Source organism: Ictidomys tridecemlineatus, chromosome 2 (genome assembly GCF_052094955.1).
Source record: "Ictidomys tridecemlineatus isolate mIctTri1 chromosome 2, mIctTri1.hap1, whole genome shotgun sequence".
Taxonomy (NCBI): domain Eukaryota; kingdom Metazoa; phylum Chordata; class Mammalia; order Rodentia; family Sciuridae; genus Ictidomys; species Ictidomys tridecemlineatus.
The window spans coordinates 156631908-156649297 of record NC_135478.1 but is presented as its reverse complement, the minus strand read 5'-3'; the positions used below and the strand labels follow the sequence as shown (position 1 = coordinate 156649297).

Below are 17390 nucleotides of genomic sequence, written 5' to 3'. Positions count from 1 at the left end.
TTTATGTGGTGCTGAGGATCTAACCCAGTGCCTCGCACATGCTAGGCAAGCACTCTACCACTAAGCTCCAGCCCCAGCCCTACATACAATAAGTTTTAAGGTGGAAAGAAACATGTGCTCAGATTTACATTTTAGAAAAACCACTGTTTATTCCAAGCAATACTTAACATACTGATTTATTAAATAATAAATTTAAGTTTATAAACTCATATTTGATTGTATTACCCCTTCAAAGAGCAGAAGGGCTCTAATGTTATATAAATTTAAGCATAAAAATTAGGCATCTCCTATCTTTCAGATGAGGCTTTATGTAAGAATAGCTGAGAGCTTCCCCCTGGCTCTTACGGAAAAAACTGTAAGGAGAGAAGATGTCATCTTAGTACAGGAAACTTTATTTACAACTTCTTTAGTAAGAAATACAGACAAATAAAAAAAAAAATGATTCCCAGAATGCTTTCAATTCCCCCCCCCCACCTCCAAGCCTTCTCACTGCCAGTGAGCACAGAGCACACATGTCTTTACTGCTGACTTGTAGCTGTATATGCCTTCCTGACAACTCTCCAGGAGGACAGCTTCCACTCTTCACTTTCATATGAAAATTGAGCTCAAAGCAATACTGAAAGGAAAAACAAAACCATAGAGACTATCCACTCACAACTGGTTTCTCCTCATGGATAATTGAAGTAATATGTTCAGGTTGCTTCATGAAGATGATTGTCATAAAAAGATCCACAGATGGTGGCTACAAGAGTAAAGGTGCACAGGACTCATGTTAGTCAACTTCTCTCTCTTCCCCACCTCACATCCTTCCCCACCTCACATCCTTCCCCTGCTGCAAAGGTCCAGAGAAGCAGGCAGGCTGCAAACAGGACTGGGGTTCGTACTCTAGCTTGAAGTTACCGCTGATTTCACAGGCCATTACTATCACTGCAAAAACAGATGTATGCAGAAAAATAGAATTAATGTTGGCCTTTTAGGTACTTTATATAAAATGCCCTGAAGTAGGAGGGCCACAGAGTTTAGAGCATTTGAGAGAATAATTTGGCTTTTCAGTCTTTTACAATTCTGGTGAATATGATTTTCACAGATAAAATCTAAATCTTAACTGACATTTAGTCTGTTGGACATTTTTAATAAAAAAAGTAGAGAAGTTACTCTACTGTGGCTTTTGCTGGTACTTTTTATAGTTGTGGTGTGGAAGGAAGTAGGCCCCAAGTTCCCTTGGCAACAAGTAGAGTAGAAGCGATACACAGAAATCTGAATCATCGGTGAATCATCTGAGGATTTCTGTTTCCAATCCTTGGAAATAATTTATCGATTGTTTTTTTTTTTTTTTTTACTTGTGCAATGTTTGCTAACTTCAAGTGAGGATGTCAGAAAGTATAAGGTCTTTGGTCCCTTTGGTCAATCATTTAAGAAAACTTCCAAATGCTCCACTGGACCATAAAATTGGTATTTTAAAAATGTCTATGCTTTATGTATTAAGACACCACTCACATATAAGGAGGAACAAATTGGTGCTCCAGGGTATCAGCAATGGGGAAGTCCCCTTTCTACAAAGAAATCTAATGTCTCCAGAAAGATGTTTCAGGAAGGACATTGTCATGTTTGAACTAAAATTTTCTAAGTGTCAAAGTAAAGTATCTCTATAAATCTCAATGTTGGTCACAGCAAATTTTTGGACATCTAAAAAAACAACTGATAGGACTTCATACTATGAAGCATGCTTACACACACACACACACACACACACACACACAAATATGCAGGTCAACCCTGTCTGAGGCTTATGGACAGAAGTTACTCAGTTTCTTCTAGTATTTTTCCACAGATTTGTCTCTCATAAAAACACTTTATCTCTGCAAATGTGGCTACCACCTTATTTTAAGGTTTACTGCTTTGTGTTTCTAACTCAGATTGTTCTTTGCCTCTATATACACAGAAAAAAAACAACTTCCCCTAAAAATACTTGCTTTCATGCATTCTGATCAAAACTCTTTAATGATTTTAAGGACTTCTCGAGGATCACAGCTTATTTTTAACTTATTTTATCTGGAGCATCACTTACAGTGCTTGGCCACAAACTATGTTCAGTACATGTTTGCTGAAAGTGGAAGTTTTATTTATGTGCTTCCCCCACCACTAGGTCTTTTACCTCTTTGACTACTTGGAGCAGAAGGCTTACTGAACAGGTCTTTGCCTCCCTGGCTTCTAGCATGGTATCTGTTATGTTGTGCACATCCAATCAACATTCATTGAAATGGTGAATGAAACTTAAATCCTGGACTCCTGCATGCATGTTTAACCTCCCTGGTCCATGTGAAGTCACTTCCCACCATGACCTTCCTTTCTGTGAAGTGAGCCTGTATACCATTCAAGCTCCATGCAATCATTTATACCATTTCATTGCTATGAATTACCCACTACATAAGTTCTACCTCCTTCAAAGCCTAGCATAAGTTTCATTCTGTCCACAAATGGGCAGACTTTTTGACTTCTCCAGCCCTCACAGATTTCGATGTCCTTCATGTTCCTTGGGTCTATGGCCTTTACTCAAATAACTCTCATGACTCATTCTTCTATTGTTTGCCTTCTTTTAAATTCCTGGTTAATTTTATATATTTACTTAGTGACATCTCCTGTATGTTCAGGCCACCAAACTCCTGCATCTCTAGCTCAGTTTCACAAGTCCTCAGGCTCCAAAATGTTAAAAAATTAGATCATATTCTCAAATTTTTAAGGCATTTTAATTCTATTATTTTTGTTATGAGGAGTCTTTTTATTTATAGATATATGTCAAACTATTTATGGATTAAATGATTTGTTGTCTCAGATTTACTTCAAAATAATGTGGAAGATGATGAGAGGAAGGGGACATGTTCTTCTACCTGGTAGTGCACAAGTCTGAAGTTTTTCATAATACATGTTTTAAAATACCTTCATGGTTTTCCTCTATCATCACCTTCTTCCACTCACACCTGTCCCTCCTTTGCTTAAATGCATCATTGTTCCCACAGACCCAACTTTCTGGGACACTGTCTAGGAGGAAAGAGATTGACATGTGAAGATGAGTCAGTCCATTGGCTCAGGAATAACCAAGATGATCCTGGTGCCAGGCCAAGTAATTTTTAAAAAATTTTATTTGAAAGCAAAAAAAGAGATCATTTGTATTTTTAAAGGAAAACTAGAGAGCTGAGAGTTGCACCTTTACCCTACAACATTCCTAATTTCATGATTCTCTAAAAACAAGACAAGAGAAACCCCAAATCCCTGCTCATGTTCTGTTCTTTGTTTGAACCACTTTTCCCTCCTCTCTACTTCAGTTTCACTGGAGACTCTGCTAGCCTTCCTCTTTTTATAGCATTCTAGTAGTCTCTCTTAGGCAGAATGAAATGCTGCTTCATCAGTGTTCATTTAAGACTTTATGCCCACTTCCTTTTTTTTTAATCAGCGTGGAACATAGTTATTACTTTATGTGTGTTTCAGCATAGAGCTACTATGCTTAGAGGATTCATTTAGATCATATTCCCACAAACCCTAAGCTCTGCTTTCCGGGACCATTTTCCTCTCCTTGATTCCCCAATTAGCATACTATGTTGAAGAAAAGTAGATGCTCCATGAAATTCTGAAAACTGAATCAGATAGAATGTAATTTCTTTTTATATATTGTTCCTTGTGTCTGCCACTGCCAATACTGTACTTTGGAAGTCTTCTTTCCTGATCTCCTCCATCCAAAAGTGCTTCGTCTGCCTCTGAATGCAGAGGTCTTTGTCCTTCCAGAGCACACACCATGGTCTGCTTTGATTTTGGTGATGTGCATCCTATCTCCTTTGCTGTCCCAGACTTGTAAAGACAATGACCATATGGTTTCCCCTCTACACTCCACGGTTTCTGAGCACACTTGATAAATGCATTGAATTGAATACTTGAGTGTAAAAGACTTAAGAAGTCTTTTACAAAATTTAAAAAATTATGCATGACCAGCAATACTGAATATTTAAAATGTCCATGATTTGCATAAATAGATTTGTAAGCTCCATTATTTTTAGAGGGAATAAAGAGGCCTGAACAGGCCACCTTCCTTCCTATTGCAGGTGTTCATGTGTACTTTAAGGTTTCCAGAATTATACTTCAATCATTTAGTCAGCTAATGCTCATAAAGCCACGATAATTGAAGATTTGAACCTCCAGTTTAGAGTTGAAGAAACAAGCTACATTTAAGGAACAATTTAAGAGACAGAGCTGAGAATATCCCAAGCCTTCTGAATCAAATACCATTGTCTGACCTTCTTGTAATACAGCTGCCCATGTGTAAATAGATAATGGACTTATCTAAGACTTACCCAATGCAGGTATTTTAGAGGGATGTGATAACACCATGGATTAGACCTCTCCTGAAGTCAGTGTTCAAATCCTGGCTCTTCCTAGCCACATGACCCTGGAAGTCTCAGTCCGTTTAGTGCTATGATGACAGAATACCAGAGGCTAAGAAATTTATAATGAACAGTTCTGGAGGCTGAGAAGTCCAAAACCCAGGGTCCTCTCTGGTAAAGGCCTTCTTGCTGCATCATTACATGTCAGAAGGTGTCACATGGGGGAGAGAAAAACAAGAGAGAAGGCGGAGGTCACCCTCTCAACAAATTCATTCCCTCAGTAGTGACGTTAATCCATTGGTGAAGGAGCCCTCATGACTAATTGCAGAAAGCCCCCCGCCCCCGACCTGGCAACATTGTTGAGTTGTGGATTAAATTTCCAGCACATGTACTTTGGAGGACATATTCAAACCCCATCAACAACCTTTCTGGAGAAGGAAAAAAAAATCATTTTGTGAACTGAAGCAATGGAATTAATGAAGGAAGCATAGGTGGCCACTGTGGAGGGTTGATGTCTAATGCGCTCACTCTATGCCTAAGGTTCCTTAATTGTAAAATTAAGGAGAAAGTAATAACCTCTGTCTACAGGCTATACAAGGGTTAGATGAGCTGATCTACAAAAAGCATTTAGAACAGTGCCTTGCACTCAGCGCTTTACGCAGTGGTTTGCTTTTATTACTTTTTATTTATCATTGTTTTAAAATAAAGCAAATGCAACACATTTTGTATATTCAGAAAGGAAGGACTATTCAGCAGTTTTTAGGGATCATTTTTTGAGACTAGTTCTAAGATCTTCATGGCATTAGTATCTAAAATATCTTTCCGATTCTCTACTATCTTTCCAAACATTCTTAGTTTGCAAAATCAGGTTGGACATTATACAGAAATAGCTTTTCTCATAATATTTCTGTACTTCCAGTTCCATTCCAGTTGGAATTTAAATTACTTTGTATGCAGAAATTTGTAGTTATGTGAAAATGACAAAATCCAACCTTAATTTATTTTCAGGAAAATCAGTGTTGGTTGACATGTGGAAAGAAAACAAAGATTGACATTTACTTGATATCATTAGAATATGAACCAACCACCTCAATAACAGGGAAATATATTGGGAGCTACACTGATGTCTGGTAATAAGAGATAAAGCAACAAAGATGTAAAAGTGATATATAACTTAACGATTCAGTCTATAAAAATCTGCTGAGTACTTTGTGTACTTTATGTACTAGAAAAGGCACACAATCCCTGGCCTCTAAACATGGGACACACAGATTAATATAAGGAGACAGAAAATAAACAAGTAAACAAATAATAGTGTGGACGAAATGTCCACAGCAACATGACCTGCTAAATTGTGAGGGTAGAAAGGTGATTTACCCTCTACTTCTTCACTAGGGTATGGTTTGAGCAAAAACTTGCAAGACCACAGAACCCAGCTACCCTAGAGAAGAGTATTTCCAGAAGAGTGGGTACAAAGGCCATGTGATCTAAGCAATTGTGGCCAAAGTGCAGATGAGAAAGAAGGTACCAGCGAAGGATTTAGCAAGCAGAGGGAGCAGAAAAGCTGAGGCTGGGGGCAAAATTAGAAGTCTCATTTATGCAAATCCTTGTAAGCTATGGCACAGAATTTGGTGAAACTGTATTATGAAAAACAGAGGGAAGAAACACCAACTGTAAAGAGGTAAATTATCAACAACTCACTTTTTGTTTTTGCTCACTTTTTGTTTCTCTCAGTAAAATTCCTGATTTGGTTCACATGAAGTTAAAATAGCTTAAATCAATGATCCAAGATATGTGTGGTTTTATGTGACATTCTTTCCTTTTAGGATAAAAGTAATACTACTCATTATATTTAAAAAATGGTTGGAAAATAAAAATAAAAGATTTAAAATAAAACATAATTCACCCACAACCAAAAATTTAACTGCAAATGTTACTAATTAATATGTTAATCTATTCCTGAAGCCAACTCTTTTTTTTTTTTTTTAAGTTCTGTTTGTGGTTATCTAACCTTTGTGAACTGAAGTTAAATAAAAGAGGCAACAGATTCAGTTTACAAAAACAGAAGTAGCAAGGTCATACCAGTAGTCAAGTTAGATGAGTTCAGATGGAATTGAGCATGTTTTGGTTTAAAAGGTACAATTGATCAAAAGAAAAAAAAAGATAGTGGGCAGAACAATATGATCAGAGAAATGTTTTAGTTTCAAATATTGCTTAATCTTGTCTCCATGGACAGCTGTATCAAAAAGACATAAAGTCCTGTTTCACTTTGGAAGCAATAGCCTTGAGAGAGAGGTATCCTTGAAAAATTTACCTTGTTTTGTTGTGACAGTAGGTGACAGTGGTGGCAATAGAATTGGTGGTCATGTTTCAGGGCCTGACTGGGTCCCCAGCTAAGCCCCAGTAGAGGACAAAACCATGGTACTCATACACATCAGTTAGATCCAGTGTTCCATAACTATCAACATTATATTTTCCTCCTCTCTGGTTCTCCCTCTCCAACTCTCAGACTCAGGAGCCTGCAGGTTTCATTATGCTTTGTGAGATAGTACAGAACCTGCAGACCTGAGAGCCACTTTCTGTTAGGCAGCATCAGACTCAAACTCCAGGAACTAAGAAAATAACATCCTTCTTCACTGACACTAGGAATGAGCAAAGACGTTCACCATAAAGGCCCAGCCTTAGCCAAGTCTTTGAATAAAAGGACTCTATCCACATTCACTTATTAAATGAGAACATGCTAATTCAAAGAAACCTATTGGCAACCAGGGATGGGAAATTCAATATGGGGAAAATTAGGTCACCTTGACTGCTCTCTTGTTTTTCACTTTATTCAATAATGTGACTTTTCCCTTTTTCAGTGCCTCGTGTCCAAGAACCAATTATTATTTAATTAAAACTATCCTATTGCCTTTAATCCCAGAAGCTTGGGAGGTTAAGACAGAAGGATCATGAGTTCAAAGCCAGCCTCTGCAAAAGTGAGGTACTACACAATTCAGTGAGACCCTGTCTCTAAATTAAATACAAAATAGGGCTGGGGATGTGGCTCAGTGGCTGAGTGTCCCAGAATTCAATCCCTGGCATCCCCTCTTCCCCCATCTTACCCTATTGCTGGACTTGCACTGGGCCTCCAATATTAAACATGATGCTATAATGAACATGTTAGGTAGGGTGTTAATGTTTTTCCAGTTTCTATTTTTATTTAAGATAATTCCCTAGGCATAGACCTAGTAAGATCAATCTTCTGGATATTTGTTAGGGTTCATGATTCACATTATCCAACTGTTCTCCCATTCACAGTGTTTAAGAATACCCTTCACTAAATTCAGCGTATTAACTATCTTAAAAATACTTGCTGGCATTAATTTTTATAAAGTTTAGGATATATGTCAGAGCTACTTTTTATTTTTCTTTCTATTTTTTTATTATTTCTAAAGAAAAAAATCAAAAATAGGATTCCTGGTAGAGTTATAAAGTACCCAAAATAATCAATCACAGTTTAAAAAATAGGAACATGTAGTTCTAAAAAAGAAAACAGATTGGTCCATGTGTTTATTTTCAGGTGCTGCTTCCTTAGGTCTTTCCAGTGACCATGGACTAATGCTGCTTTTGAATCCCATATGGTCAACTCTTGACTATTTTTGAGCAGAGAAATTCTTAGAACTTATTTAGGCACCTAATATACTTAAAATAACATGAACTGTGGATTAACATTATGCATTTAAGCTATGAAGAAGAATATTTGGGTGAAGAGTTTGCTTTAGGCATGGCTTAAACACTTCGACTTACAATATGAACTATGTTTCTTTCAGTTAACTATTTTTAAATGAAATTATTTACTCTTTGGAATATTTTGGAAAGATTTCATGATACTGAAATATGGAATTAAAACTGCCTCCATTCTGTGGAATTTCAGCTGAATTGACAAAACAAATAAATAAATATATTTTTTTCCCTCATAGCTGACAAATCAGTTGTTTTACTTCTAATACTGTGTTATCCTTTTCATGTTGGTCATTTCCTTTGTAGAAATCACAAGACAGATTGAACCGCCTTTCCTCACAATGCTTATTTTCCTTATTACCCATCTGCCTACCTGTAATTTATTGTATACATGCTCTTCATTTAAAATTCAAATATTACAAACAAGGTTAATGTAGTCTTAATGACAATCCTTCATTCCAGTACCCCTTCATAGAGGCAATCATTGCCATCAAGTTACTGTGGATACTTCTAGACTATGCTATGCATTTGTAAAAATCCATAGTTAGAAAGAAAATGTTTAATGCTCTTTGTTCCTCCTCCTTTATAAGACTGGTATAGTATGCCTACCATGAAAACTGATTTCTGTTTTCCTTTCAGGGCCTCTTTCCTTTTAACTACTGCATATCTTATACCACAGGTCATGTATCTTCCCACTCTACATGGATATTTTGTTAAAAACAAGGTGGTACCACAAACAAACTTGCACAGCCTTTTTTTTTTTTTTTTTTTTTTTTTTTGGTCACATAGTTAATGACCTAGAAAGCTATTTGTGATACATGAAGTGAAAAGGCAGGTTATAACACAGGAAGCCTTCAGACATTTAACAAATAAAAATACAGATATGCTCAGAAGACTAGATACTGGTTACCAAAAAATACTGAAATATTAACAGAGATTCAGACAACATTAACAGAGATTCAGACAACATTATTTCTGAATGGTGGAATGAAAGGAAGTATTCATTTTCTTTGTGCTTTTCTGTAACTTCAAAATTTATCCATGTTGAATGAGCATTACTTCTGCATTATCCTAAAGACATATGTTTCAGTTCTAAATGAAAAAGCAGACTAGAGTCACTTTCAGTAAGTGTCCCAAGGGTCAGTGTCCAAGGTGCTCTGCTGGACTGTTCTACCTTCTGGATAGGAGGGTCTGGTGCGGACCCATCACAGGAGGTGAAGCCTCTTGAACAGGGTGACCCTGTGGGAGTTGAATTCCTGGGAAACATGGATGGCCCTTAATCAAAAATTCTGTCTTGGTGTTGAAGACAGAAGGCTTGGGTGGAGTCTTCCCATCTTAGAGCACTTTGTGGCTCAGGAAGCACTTCCAGCTCTCTAGGACCAGGTCCTAGTGTCAGAAAAGTCGTGGCCTTCTCAGAGGAGAGTTTAGAATTCATTCAAGCCATGTTTATGGGAATCCCTATTTTGATGGGAAAATTTCAGTAGAAGCCGTCTTCATGGGAGCAGTCACCAAACATGCCCCCTGTGCAGGAGGTGTCCTGAGGAGGGCATTCCCAGGGGCTGCACTGCTCTGCCATTGGCACAGCCTCTTTTTGCACCTAGACAAGTGGAACTGAAGATGGATAATATAAAGTGAAAATTCTGGACCATATGATATGGGTAGTCTTTTTTTTTTAACATTTTTTTTTATTGGTTGTTCACAACATTACAAAGCTCTTGACATATCATATTTCATACATTAGATTGAAGTGGGTTATGAACTCCCAATTTTACCCCAAATGCAGATTGCAGAATCACGTCGGTTATACATCCACAATTTTACATAATGCCCAATTAGTAACTGTTGTATTCTGCTACCTTTCCTATCCCCTACTATTCCCCCTCTCCTCCCCTCCCATCTTCTCTCTCTACCCCATCTACTATAATTCATTACTCTCCTTGTTTATTTTCCCATTCCCCTCACAACCTCTTATATGAAATTTTGTATAGCAATGAGGGTCTCCCTTCATTTCCATGCAATTTCCCTTTCCCTCCCATCTCATGTCTCTGTTTAATGTTAGTCTTTTCTTCCTGCTCTTCCTCCCTGCTCTGTTCATAGTTGTTCTCATTATATCAAAGAAGACATTTGGTATTTGTTTTTTAGGGATTGACTAGCTTCAATAAGCATAATCTGCTCTAGTGCCATCCATTTCCCTGAAAATTCTATGATTTTGTCATTTTTTATTGCTGCATAGTACTCCATTGTGTATAGATGCCACATTTTTTTTTTATCCATTCATCTATTGAAGGGCATCTGGGTTGGTTCCACAGTCTAGCTATTGTGAATTGTGCTGCTGTGAACATCGTTATGGCAGCATCCCTGTAGCATGCTCTTTTAAGGTCTTCAGGGAATAGTCCAAGAAGGGCAATAGCAGGGTCAAATGGTGGTTCCATTCCCAGCTTTCCCAGGAATCTCCAAACTGCTTTCCAAATTGGCCGAACCAATTTGCAGTCCCACCAGCAATGTACAAGAGTACCCTTTTCTCCACATCCTCGCCAGCACTTGTAGTTGTTTGACTTCATAGTGGCTGCCAATCTTACTGGAGTGAGATGGTATCTTAGGGTGGTTTTGATTTGCATTTCTCTGACTGCTAGAGATGGTGAGCATTTTTTCATGTACTTGTTGATTGATTGTATATCCTCCTCTGAGAAGTGTCTGTTCAGGTCCTTGGCCCATTTGTTGATTGGGTTATTTGTTATCTTATTGTCTAATTTTTTGAGTTCTTTGTATACTCTGGATATTAGGGCTCTATCTGAAGTGTGAGGATTAAAAATTTGTTCCCATGATGTAGGCTCCCTATTTACCTCTCTTATTGTTTCTCTTGCTGAGAAAAATCTTTTTAGTTTAAGTAAGTCCCATTTGTTGATTCTTGTTATTAACTCTTGTGCTATGGGTGTCCTATTAAGGAATTTGGAGCCTGACCCCACAATATGTAGATTGGAGCCAACTTTTTCTTCTATCAGACGCAGAGTCTCTGATTTGATATCAAGCTCCTTGATCCATTTAGAGTTAACTTTTGTGCATGGCGAGAGGAAGGGATTCAGTTTCATTTTGTTGCATATGGATTTCCAGTTTTCCCAACACCATTTGTTGAAGATACTATCCTTCCTCCATTGCATGCTTTTAGCCCCTTTAGTCTTTATATTTTAATAAACATTCTATAAAATGATTTCTAAAATGCTTGTACTATTTTTGTTCTCATCAGTTGACTGTGCCTGCGCCCATTTCCTAATACCTTTGTACTTGCTAGATTTTATCAGATTTTAAAATTTTTTCTAAACAATCAAAAGGGTTAAAAGCCATGATGTTAGACATCATTGAATATGTTTACTGGTCAGTGATTTTTTTCTTTTGTAAATTATTGGTTTAGGGCTGGGGATATAGCTCAGTTGGTAGAGTGCTTGCCTTGCATGCACAATGCCCTGGGTTCAATTCCCAGCACCAAAATAATAATAATAATAATAATAATAATAATAATAATAATAATAATTCTGTTAGGTGGAAGACTAGACAAAGAAAATGAACCAATAATAATAATATAATTTATATATAATATATATTATATATATAATTTATATAATTTATAATTATATATTATATACATAATTTATAATTGTATATTATATATATAATATATATAATTTATAATTATATTATTATTATTGGTTCATTTTCTTTGCCTAGTCTTCCACCTAATAGTGTAACACATTTTATTTCTCTGTGGAAGTTTATACATATTCTGGCTAATAATTCTTTGTTATGTACGCTGCAGTGTTTTCTTCTGGTGTTTCTTAAAAATTTTGTTTATGCCATGTTTTCTTATTATGAGTTTTAAATGTTGATAAATTCGAATTTGCTTAGTCTAGTACTCTGTGTCTTTCTAATTTTTACTGATGAATATTTCAAACTCAACATCAAAAACAAATTATACTATAATTTAGTGTGATACTTTATGATGTTATATCTATACTTAGATTATAATACCCATCTGAAATTTATTTTTATGAACAATATGGGATAAGAACTATGTATTTTAAATAAGTAGATATTAAATAAGTAGATAATTCTTTCTAGACTTTTTGTTTAATAATATACTATTTACCTCTTTATTTAAAATGTAATTTTATCACATATTAATTAATCATATATGCTTCAGTCTTTCTATTCCTATTCAGTTCCATTTGTCTAGGTATTAGATACCAATTCCTGATCCAGTACTACATACTACATGATTTTTACTAGTATATATTCTAAAATGTTTGATATGTAGTAGGCAAGGTCACCCTAGTTTTTCTTTTATAGATTTATCTTGCATCTTTTTTGTATATTAACTCATGAATTTTCAAATAGGTTTTAAGTTTCCATAAAATTACTTCTTATTTTTTAATTAGCATTTTCTATAATTTATAAATCATTTTGGAGAGGGCATCTTTAAAACCGGAAACTTCCCATTTATGTGCAAAGTGTTATTCTCCATTCATTTGTGTTTTCAGTTAAGTTTTATTAGGATTATTCTAAATATTTGATATGATTATGGTTATTGTATATAGACATCTTGTTCTATTTTATTTTTGTATAGGTTGTTACTGATAAATAAAAGCCAAAGGTTATTATGTTGAGCTTATATTTGGCCATCTTGATGAAACTCCCTTTTCGGTTTTAAAATTTATCAGTTTGAAATTATCTGATAATTCATTATACTATCTGGCAATTGTGGCAGTTTCATAATTCCCTTTCCAATATTGAACTGTTTTTCTTGTCTTATGACACTGGACCTCGAGTTAAGAACTGATAGGTTCTCTTCTGCCTGTCAAAAATGGGCCTTCTATTATTAGTTGTTCAAAAACATTACAAAGCTCTTGACATATCATATTTCATACATTTGATTCAAGTGGATTATGAACTCCCATTTTTACTCCGTATACAGATTGCAGAATCACATCAGTTACACATCCACTTTTTTACATACTGCCAAACTAGTGTATTATGTTGTAATGTTTTTGAACAACTAATAAGAAAAAAAAAATGGGCCTTCTTCTAATTGTACATTAAGGCTAGTAGTATTTATTATGGTTTTTAGTAGATCCTTTTATAGAGTCAAGGAAGTTACTCCATAGTTTTTTTTCTTTTTTTTTAATGAAAACAAGATAGCACTGTTACTATAAAAATAGCATTTTTATTATTATAAACATATTGAATTCATATAGAATACTTTTTCAAAAACAAATGAGATTATCAAATAGTTATTCCTTCTTTTATATAATAATACAGTGAAAGATCTTTCTTTTCCGCTGAAAGATTTCTGATGTTGCGCCATCTTTGCATTCACAAGATAAATTCCTACTTGGGAATGCTGTATTATTTTTATAGTGAATTTCTAGTTTTCGTGTGTTGTTTAATTTAAACATTTTATATTCATAGTCTGCCTACTTAAGACAGAAATTTCCTATTCAAGAAGGTTTGTTAATACTTGCTCATAAAATAATCTGAGTCTGGAAACTTTGATAGGGGCTAGTGGGAGACAAGTCACTATTTCATTAGGGTATCAATATCTGTACTCTTAGTGGGGGGCAGTTTACTTAGGTTTCCTGTTCTTTCAACAATTTTAGTAGGTTTTAAATTTTATGTAGCTATAGTCCTTTTTGCATCTATTTTTAAAAGTCTGTTTTTTCTTAATAATAATTTTCAAAGGTTGACTACTGTATATGACCTTTCAATGAATTAGCTCTCATTTTTCACATCATGAGTTATTTTGTTTTATTCATTATACTTATATATTTACCTTTCTTAATTTTTTTCTTAAATATATTTTTGGTTTCTTTTGGATTGTTGGATTAATAGTTTAGTTCTTTTATTTTGAATCTTTCTAATGAATGCATTTAAGATGACAATTTTTCCTCTGGGCACAGCTTTGGCTGCCTATCACAGGTTTTGATATTTAATGCTCTTATTTCAAATCAACTCTTAACATACTTTTTTCAGTCTTTGCTAATAATACTGTTCATTTTCTTCAGTAACCTAATAGGCTACAGCTTTATTATTCTTTTCATTCCCTGGATACTCAGGAGAGCTGGAATATTTATTCCCTGAAAATAAAAAAGCCAGGCAGCCTAGTGTGATCATACAATGTGACTAGTATTTCTTTCCTATAAACACTGATGCTTGTGCTGGTACCTGGAGCAAATGTTATACATTTCACAGCCTCTGTTCTTCCAAAAAGATGTGACACTTGAGAAAAGAGAACAAGGGTTACTTGAAACAAATTGAATTCAAAGGGGTGGCACCAAGCAGGCTGCCATTATTAATACTTTATTTCTAGGCTCCATAAAATGCTGCTTTTAATTATTCTCAAAGTCCAGTAAAACCCATTTCACTTATTTTGTTTTCTTTTTGTTTGTTTGTTTTTTTAAGGTGAATGGTTTCCTCCTGTAGACCTTGTCAAATATGAAGCCCTAACTTGGTAAGGAAGTCTATTGGACTGGAAATATAGGAAATATTTCTCAGTGTCTGGGAAAGGAAGAGTTGGTCAGATGGTGTGAAGTTCAATCGTGGGATTCATAATCATTGGCAGGTTATGCTGCTTCTAACAAAAACATTTGTGCATACTCATATCCTCTCTTTCACCACCTTAACTCAAAATTCTGTTATTGTTACTGACAACGGTGTTTCACACAAAACCCAATCTAGCAGACATTTTACTTTTTTGATGATCACCTTTCAGCTCAAAGGTTATCAGAGCTAGAAATTTCATTTTCACAGTGCACAGACTTTCTGTTTCTCCTTTCCATACACCGTTCTAGAGATGATTGGCTATGAATCAATTCATGTTAACACCATGACTTTTTCACCACTGAATTTTAAGAACTACCTGTCAGACTACTGCATAATATCACAAGCAAGTAAAATATATGAAATATATAAACTCATAGGCAGAACAGTATTCTTTCCCTATTGATATGTATATAACAAAACATTGCATAGAATACTTTCTACCTGCTTTGAAGTAGTTGGATTAATTCTTCCTTTCATTCTAAGATAAGTGGTATTTACATTTCAATGAAGATTTAACTAAATTTGGCAAGCTCAGGAAGTTCAAAAGTTTGTGAAGGTTCAGAAACTTTTTACTTTATTTGGATTGGACACTCACTTTTTAACCTTAGCTGCTGCGAAGCTACACTGGTCTGGCTATTTCCCACTTAGAACTTACCAATCATTGTACCCTACATAAGAACTGGTAAAGTAAATGTGACACATGAGTTACTGATGTGACATTGTCTTTAATGAAAGAGAACATTTTGCAAATAATTCACCATGCCTCTAAAGAATTTTTTGCGTTCTGAGTAGTGGAGGTAGATTGTGACTCTGTTTATTGATTTTAATTAGATAACTGCTGGATTCTCTACTTAACCCTTGACCCTATGGTTTTGTGCTAGCTTATACAAATTAAGCATAAGTATCAGGCTTAATTTGTAACTATTAATGGTTGTTCTAAACAAAGGACTTTCATTTTAAGAGTAAATCCTAGATTAGAAGCAGTAGCCATCAGCTGGCAAATAATAAATCCCTGTCAATAAATATTAAAAGCTCTAAGTAAACAACTCTGTGAGTTTTTATTTAAACAGAAACCCCTGTCTTTTATTTTTAATTAATGTTATGTGTTTGTTTGTTTTTTACCAAGTTAAAAAGTGTTTTTTTTTTAAATTTCCACTTCTGTAAAATATTTTGCTGCCTTAAGTTTTAGTCAAGACAATGACTGAATACCAAAATGAAAATATAATTTCTTCCACCAAAGTCAAAGAACATGATCTTTATCTTCAGGTGAATTTTTAGTGTGAAAGAAAATTATCTTAAGCACAGTCATATCCTCTATGGTTTAATAACCTTGTTTTGAAGAAAAAGGTCGCAGTGGCGTCGAAGGAAACTTGTAGGTGTGGATTAAAATTGCTTCCTTAATGTAAACACTTCCTCCTACTTTTCTGCTATCCATTTACTAATAGAGGTAGACTTTTTTTTTCTCTTTCAAAAAACCTTAGTACCAGTAAAGTAGATGAGGGGGGACCCAAGGGAGTGAATGAGGAATTATTAGAGAATAAAATTGACCAAATTATATCATTATATAAAGTGCATGTATGAGTATGTAATAACAAACCCCACTATTATGTATAATTATAATGCACCAATAAAAATTATTTTAAAACAGCAACAAAACCCCTTTATAATTAAACTAAAACTTCAGCCTATCTTCCCTTCTCCCACCTTGGTAGCTTTACTATAAATATATCAAAAACCCTACCCATAGAAAATAACATGGGAAAAGTATTGTTTCTTTCTGTCAAGATTGACATCAGATTTACATGAGGCCAAGTAAACCTAAAATTGATAGAATCAAGCAAAGTTATGTCCCTATATTTTTCTTTCTTTCTTTCTTTTTATTTTAATGTTTTCACATGAAATAAATAATGACTGAATTGCCTTTACATGTTTTACAATATAAATTTCATCCATATTGCTGGAAATTTATCACCATCAGTCGTTAAATACTAGCTAAAGTAATAGCATGTGTAATCGTTTTACACACACTATTTCAAAACAAGTCTATAAGGAATAGATGCTATAATTATGAGTTCTGTTTTGGAAATAGGCATGGAGAGCTTCAACTACCAAAGTCACACAAATGGTAAGTGGCGAAAACCAAGATTCATCCCAGGTATCTAACTCCAAAGACCACACACTCAAATGTGCTCCCTCTCACTGGTACTGTCTCCCTCTCCGTACATGATGTGTACCCACACATATATATATTATATAGTACTTTATTTGACAATCATAATGATGTTCACAATAAGTACAAATGTGTGTTCTATATGGAGAAGGAAACTGAGACACAGAGAAGTTAATTAGCTTGCTCAAGTTTTGCCTGGTAGAGGAACTGGGAATCCAAGCATTTAGCTACAGACTGCTTTTAATCACCGATTCTCTCTCTGTTGAAAACCACTTGTAGCAAAAACATGCCATTTCTAGTAATAAAAATCTATCTAGTGAAGACATATTGTAGGAATAGAATAGAGGGATTTTTTGGTTAATGTTCAAAAGTATCTTTATTTTTTATTTCTATTTCTAATTCTTTTCAATTGGCAATTTTCCAAAGCTGGCAAAACCTGTGAACATTGGTGCTGTGCAAATTCTAAATGGGTTTCAGATCATGATTAATGACTTTGCTAGTCCTTACGTTTATATTTGGATTATTTATTCTAA

The 17390-nt window shown here is 34.9% G+C and overlaps 2 long non-coding RNA genes across 2 annotated transcripts in view; one reads left to right on the top strand and one right to left on the bottom strand.

Moving 5' to 3' along the window:
- Window positions 1-371: 371 nt before the first annotated feature.
- Window positions 372-4337, bottom strand: LOC144375383 (uncharacterized). The gene is made up of 2 exons (XR_013435121.1): window positions 2938-4337; window positions 372-742 (listed from the first exon to the last, which is right to left on the bottom strand). It is a non-coding gene; the product is annotated as an uncharacterized LOC144375383 (long non-coding RNA).
- A 1548-nt stretch (window positions 4338-5885) lies between these two features.
- LOC144375382 (uncharacterized) overlaps window positions 5886-17390 on the top strand; it is a 40359-nt gene continuing 28854 nt past the window's right edge. The window contains exons 1-2 of the long non-coding RNA XR_013435120.1: window positions 5886-6054; window positions 14547-14595. This is a non-coding gene — a long non-coding RNA (uncharacterized LOC144375382). The remainder of the gene's footprint in view (window positions 6055-14546; window positions 14596-17390) is intronic.